The sequence below is a fragment of the Phoenix dactylifera genome, chromosome 1 (genome assembly GCF_009389715.1).
Source record: "Phoenix dactylifera cultivar Barhee BC4 chromosome 1, palm_55x_up_171113_PBpolish2nd_filt_p, whole genome shotgun sequence".
NCBI classification, from domain to species: domain Eukaryota; kingdom Viridiplantae; phylum Streptophyta; class Magnoliopsida; order Arecales; family Arecaceae; genus Phoenix; species Phoenix dactylifera.
In genome coordinates, this window is record NC_052392.1 from 3233137 (window position 1) to 3240572 (window position 7436).

The following is a 7436-nucleotide window of genomic DNA, read 5'->3' on the forward strand; positions in this document are numbered from 1 at the left end:
ATTGCCTTTATCTTGTTATTTTTGCATCCAGATGTTTAGAATTTGTGCTTCCCAACGCTGACACCTTAATAAAACAGCAATAAAAATTGTTGGTGCAGAAATTTGCCTTTAGAGAGAAACACCTAAAATATACTTACTTGCAGTTCATTATAAAACTTATCAAAGAGTTGGGAATCAAGTATACATTATTATAGGTCAAATGGTCCACGCTCAAATTAGAGTTTGTTTCATCCACAATAAATGGAGGTATTATTTTACCTAAAAATGTGGAGGAATCAAGAAAAGCTAATGAGAGGGAAGGCAATGGGAAGGCATTGCTTTTAAAGTTTGTAAAATCCCTGATCAACAAAATTTTGATCCTGGTACATATGAACATTGCATGCAGCTATACTTTCCTCTCATCCCACGCTTATCGCAGTCCCTCTGGCTTTCTTCTCTCCCTCATCCTCACCACTGCCCCTGACTAGGTTAATCCAAATTCAAAACATGCTGACAAAATTTTAAAAGATAAGGGCCTGGAAATCAATATGATTTGAGACTAGAACTGAATGCACTTTCAAGATCAACAGAAATTTAAGCAGCCTCAATCAATCTAGTTGTCGTTAAAGTGTTGTACAGAGTTACTTCTAGTGGTGTATGCGATCAAGCATGCTTTTGTTACATAAACCAACATATACCAAGACAGGCAAGACTTGAGATGCCACATGGGTCAACATGTTGGAAAATAAAGAGAACCCCAATAGTCCGACAAATAAAACGAGCTCAACTGGGATGAAAATATAGATTGACGCAGGACATTACCCAGCACCACCACAAAAAATACAAAAAAAGAATAGAGATAAAACAAAAAAAATCAGTAGGCAGAAGTAGAGCATGAGCTCCAACTAAAATGGCATAGGCAAGGGCAATAAGATCTAAGGAGAGCTTATTTAGAAGAGAGACGTATATGCATTAAGGGTTTATGAATTAAGAGCAAAATAACATGAGCAATGGTTTGATGAAGGATTTAGAAAATGTTGACAGCAATGGCAGATAAAGTTGTCGACGCTAAGCAGCAGCCAAGAATGATTAATCTTGTCATCATCAAGTAGCTAACAAAATCTGTGTTATCTGAACATTTGTGTCTGGCACCAAAAATCCATGTTGGATACATATCTCGATACATACCCGGCATTTGGATGCATATGAAGTTGTATGTTTGCCACTTTTAAAAAGTAGCAGAAAGTTAAACTCTTCGAACAATGAATTTGGTCCCCCATTTTCATGTTAGAAGTTAGTATCCATTCTTTCTAGTGACTGATGAAGCATATAGGTATTGAAATAACCAGAAAAATATTTGTTTTGATGTAGCCTTAATTTAGAAGTTTGAACAAGAATCATGTATATTGAAAGGCCTTAATAAGCAATATCTTTGTAATTTTACTTTTGATGTTTAAACAAACAATATTAAAAGTATTATATATATATTGGTTAAAATTATAATATATCCTATATATCTTGTATCTTTTTTTTTAGAGATAGATCTTTCTCATGGATGATTTTCTTTATTTGGAACTCATCACCATCCAACCAAAACTCAACTTGTAGCATGCGCATTTCAATCCATTCCAACAGACAGAAGAATAGATTCATTTATTTATTTCTAGAGTTAGCCTCTGCTCGTATAACTCATCCACGACCCCTTAAGGCACTCCGACGATCACCAGTCCTTTTCGCCAATCGCTGCCCTAATTCCTTCCTCATGATTGTGCTGCCAAAACCCTTGTTGTACACTCCAATCGGCGCCTCGCAGGAGTTAGTACCAATGCTGCCACTATCGCCCAAACACACCCCTGATCGGGCCATCATCGCCGACTGAGATCTCATGGAGAGATCACTAGATTACACCACATAACCCCCTTGTTTCCACCCTGTTTTCCTTCATTTCTGTTTCCGATTGCCCGACGATGTCGCTGCCATATACCGTGGGGACCTCTATGTTTGATAGGATGCCCAAGCTCTAGTCGCCCGCCAATAGAACACAAACACAAACCCTCCGTGTTTGATAGGATGCCGAAGCTCTAGTCGCCGGCCAACAGAACACAAACACAAACATGTCCCCAGTCCGAAGCACCGGAATGAGGAGCTTGTTGGAATCAACCACCTTTTAATGACAAATAAAAGCTCTGCTGACGAGAGTGCATGTAGGGTGTCTTAGTGCCCTTTGAAGCACATTGTAACCCTTTTTATGAGTATACGACGGTACCCTTAGTCACCTTAAATGGCACGTCTTCAGAGGTACCCAAGAGGACATGTCTTAGATCTTGGTAATATACATAGGAACAAATAATCAAGGGTTGGACTTGGTCCGAATTTATCAATAACTAGTAATGCATGCCAGCAAAAAAGCAGTGATTCTCTGTTGTTCATGTCGAACACATTCTATAACTGATGAACTTTGTTTTGCTATTCTGGATACTTAGCAAGCGGTGGTGAAACTTTGTTTCACGCCCTCTTGATTGTAGATAGCAATCTTAATTTTGAAGTATCATTCAGCACCCTCTTGAAATCCAGATATTATCATATACAGCTTTCCTGCAAATAATACTGGTAAAGTATTTAGGGAAGACTTAAGGATCAAATTGCTGATTTATGTCATATGAAATGAGTTTTATAAACTGATGTTCGACTTTAAAAAGGTCGCCCATCGATGAAAAGAAACCTGCTCTCCAATCTAGGAGAAACCAGTCGCAGATACTGTCCAAACAATAAACAGAAAAGTCCATTAGCGACATGTTCAAAACTGTTTGGAAAACTTTCTCATCATCACCCACCAATTGAGTGAATTGACAACTAAATCATATCTTCTCTCTTCAGAAACCAAGGTGAGTCATATTTTCTTATGGTCATATTTCAATGTAATAGCCTATTTTGTTCCTGATTTTGGTTTGAAGTTTGTCAACTTCTGGTTCTCCGAACACATGGTTACTGTTGTTGTCTGTACTCAGAGATTGGATTAGAGAAATGATGGAGGCTTGCCATTCAACTGAACCAGAACCAGAAACCATCGAGAGGAAGATCATTCCCCACAGGATCAGTTGACAGAAGAAAAAGTTTCAACCGGAATAAAAATATAAACCTAACTTGCATTGGAGCAAGCTACGACGCCAACGAAACCACGGTCAGATGCAGTCCTAGCAAGCTTCAAGTTTAATCTCTTGATGATAATATTCAGGCTACCGCTATATTGGAAAAGAATCAGGTAATATTTTTGTAAGTGGTCCGTTTGGCTTCTTTAAAACAAACTTTTACCAAAAAGAAGAAGTAACAAGAAGGGACCAATGAACAGAAAAGCATGACAGAGATGAAAAAGCTGATGTGGAAGTCTAACAGAAGAGGGGGAGAGAATAAGAGATACTGCTCCTTAGTTGATTGAGATAACTGCCTTGAGACCTTATCCTACTCATAAAGAGATACTGCTAAGTTAAAAGAAAGAGAGACTTCCAATGAAACTAATGACTGTCTTATGGTGACATCTAAATGGAATTGTGAAAATCAACAAGAACATATCCACTTAAAAACATTACACTGTTCATGATTGACAGAATATCTAGGGTGATTCAGGACTATGGAATCCAATGATATCAGGGTCTCCAGCATGTAGGCTGAGGAGGGTAGAAAAGAGAATTGCAAGCACCTACGCATGCATTGGATGCCACGTGTTTGGATAGGATGTTGAATGATTGGTGATGGTATCAGACAGGCTATACTTGGGTATTTAGAAGCTCTGATGCAGTGCAAAGAGATGAAACACTCAAGAAGATGCTTGTCTATTATTCCGGTATTTACTTGTCCAATGGCCCATGGACAGGCAAATTTCTAATGGTTCCATTTTTTAACTTTTTTTTTCTTTACAAGGTTATGTTGATTCTTGCTATCATAAGTTCATGTGGACGGCTTGGACTCTAACTTGAAATGGAGGATGACTACATCCTTCTGAGGGGAAAAAAATATGAAGACTGGAGACTATACCCACCACTATGGAGGAGGTGAGACTACTGAGTCTTTCACATAGCTACGCAGGTGGCATTTGGCTCCATGGGGAGCTAGCCCAGCCCAAGGAAGACTTTGAGATAGAATACCTCTTGTCCTGAGACAAAATGTCATCATGGACTTGGACCCTGGAGGCTAGAAGGTATAGCATATCTTGGATGGTGACCTTTAACACCTCTAATCAAAAGAAAACATGAACCTTGGTTTCCTTCCTCTCATTTTTAAAAGACTGATATGCAGTCTCCTATTTTCGAGGTAATCGACATATTCTTTCCGCCCTTCACTTTTGTTGTTGCTACTAGTAAGGTAGAACCTTGTCATTTCTATCAACAAAGAAATAATTCAGACAAATGCTACCATGCATGATCAGTTGGTCTAAGGTTATTTTCTAGTTTTGGCCTTGTACTTAGTCTGCCCTCTTTTTCCCTTTTTTACTTTTCTGGAGAAACTATATCTGCCCTTATTAAAACCTGTAACTCTATAGCTAAATCCCGACACGCTGCACAACACCGACATGAGGTATCTAGTACCAACAGCCTAATCCCAGCTGACAAGCCAACAACTTGGTTAGTCTTCCCTGACGAAGCATGGACCAAGTATTGGTGATACCATCATGCAGATTAAGTGCACCAAGCTTAGGAGGTATCACTGTATGGAACAATTGCCCTTAGTCATATTGATGAGATATCCCTTCTAAATCCTTCAACATTGAATTACTTACAGTTTGCCATTTGCCATTTTCTACTCAATCTGGGACCTTTGTAGATCGGTTCAGATATGAGGCAGTAGGCACGGATACAGCCTGCAACCACAAGCAAAGGTTATAATTTTCTTTGTTTTTCCTTCAACATTACAAATTTGTATTTGACTTAGCTCAACAAAGGCCCACCCTTACTAAATTTCAGTTTCAAACACAATTTCCTATGAGAATAATGAAGCCTGCCAAAGAAAAGAAGCATATGTTACAGGCGGCTGGTACCAGGCCGAGAAGGCAATAAAACTGACAATGTGATGCAAGGCGAGCAAGTTAAAAAGGCCATAAGATGGCTAATGGCTCTAAATGTGTACTTGATGAGGACAGCCATGTGATCCTTCAGGGTTAACCCACACCAACTAACCTTCTGAGGTAGTTGCAAGTTGAGTTTCACCGTGTATTCCTTGTAGCATTAGGCTTGCTATGTCAAGAAATCACCATTGGCCACACCAATTTACATACATATCCATTTCATCTACATATCCATTCAAAGAAATATCTGAGATCAGCATATTGATAATTCACAACTACTCGATATTAATCACTTAAAAAGAAGCATAAAACTATAGTGTAGTACTCATGTACTATGTAGCACATCCATTCATAGCACAAGACAGTCTCTGCTCGCTAACTTGAATTTGCAAGCTAAGCCTATACAGTGAGCTTATGGATATCAAACTTTAACATATAAAGGCATAGCACTGAAAAAAAGGTAACATTGATATAGTATACTGAGATGGCACATCCTTGTAACTCAGCCTTATATATCAATATACTAGTGGATATGTAGGTATGCAGTGTCAATGTTCTTCAGCAATATCAGTGAACAAACTTAATGTCCCCAAACACAATCAAAATGCAAAAATGACAGAACCAAACTCATAATAATATTATCCACATGGCCAATGAGACAACCACCATATGCAACAATTCGCTCTTGAGATGATACTCACCGGCAATGAAGAAGAAAGCTAAGGATGAGCAGGTCTCGGCAACCATGACATCTCCTAATATCTGAAATTTTATCTACTTGGATGGATTGCTCTGCTGCTATTCCTTCTGAAAAACTATTTGTGTTTGAGTCTTTTAAATCTTTAATGACAAGATTTTTCTCTTTTTGTTTCTGTTGAATTATTTTTGAAATATTCAGCTACACAGAGTGTCGTATGAATCTCAGATCAGCCTTTAGATCGTAGGCAGACTTTCAGTGGAAACTCAGTTTGTGCTGTACAGCAGTTGTATCAATTTGTCTCCCATCTTGTTGCAGGGGGAGAACACCAAACCTTAGTTGAAATAAAACATCTCTTCAGAGCACAGAAATTTAGTGGACAGCTGCCATCTGCCTTTCACTATTTCACTTAGATACATCTCGATGTATTTTGTGTTTGGAATCTTAGCACGCACTCTTGGTAGATGCCATGGTAATAGTTCCTAAGCTGGATGACAAGGCTGTCAAAATTTTAATATTGTTTATCCCTATCCATAATGTTTATCTCCTCATTGTTTAATAATACCGAAGATGAATTCAGATATCCATCTGAAACTTATAGCCATAACTGACCAAAAAAAAACACTCAGAAGAAAGATGTTGACTTCAAGAAAACAAGTTATCAATACCAAAATCGTAGTGGTGATTCAAGGATGATCCCGCATCGGCTCTCGAAGAAAAATTACTCTGAACAATTAGCCAAAAACTTAATCTTTAGATCGATACCAGGACCACAGCAATCACTCATCTTCGAGATCGTCTCAAAGGAGCACGATGCCATTCAACTACAAGACCAACCCCACATCCATAACTTAACCAGAAATCATGCACCGATTCATCTAAAACAGCATGAAATCATCTCGAAACACAAGCATCTGACTATTTCGGAAAAATAAAACATGAACAAAGCCAGAACAATCTGAAAAATTCTTACAAAAAAAAAGGGACAATCCGAAAGAAACTTGAGATCAAGAATTTCAAAGAAAGAGATTGGAATCTCCAAACAGGTAAATAACCGGAGAGAAATTAAGAAAGAAACAATACCTCAATCGCGTGGGAAGGGTGGGAGCCAAGGCTGATTAGGGTTCTTTCGTGCATTAGGGTTCCTGAGAACTGCTGAGGGCGCTCTCCACCTTTAGTTCTTTTCGTGCATTATGTTTTAAAGGGGCATAATTTTGATTATATGATTTTGTTGTGGGCATTTTGGCTAAATAGTTAAATTTCATATCCCCCAAACAGCTTTCAGTTTCAGACGGGGCGAGGAAGTACTTTTTTTGGTAGAAGCTCCCAAATAAACCTAAAACTAAAATAGCTTTCATATGTTTTTTATCAAATATTACTATAACCATCCAAAATATTTTTGGATAGCAAGACGGTGCTTTTTGACCTCCTAGAAGCTTAGCCAAATAGGGCCATAATATAATACTTAGATTCATATACATGCCAGAAGGGTCTACAACTCCAAGAAAATATATGATATTTGTGGCGGGGTAACCTTCGATTTTTTTTCTCTTTTTTGGGGTTATAGATCTATTTGTTGTTAATTCTTTGAAGGTACTGGAGTGGCATGGTTTGAATTCTATCGATCTATGTCTTAGTCTGGATTGTATGCTGAGTCCATTGCCCTCCTCCCTCTCTTTTTCTTCATGTTGGTCTGAATCG

The 7436-nt window shown here is 38.3% G+C and overlaps 1 long non-coding RNA gene across 1 annotated transcript; it reads right to left on the reverse strand.

The window, feature by feature from the left end:
* Positions 1–107: 107 nt before the first annotated feature.
* LOC103722673 lies at positions 108–7044 on the reverse strand. Its single transcript, XR_606512.3, has 2 exons — positions 6819–7044; positions 108–5261 (listed from the first exon to the last, which is right to left on the reverse strand). It is a non-coding gene; the product is annotated as an uncharacterized LOC103722673 (long non-coding RNA).
* Between the last annotated feature and the right edge of the window lie 392 nt (positions 7045–7436).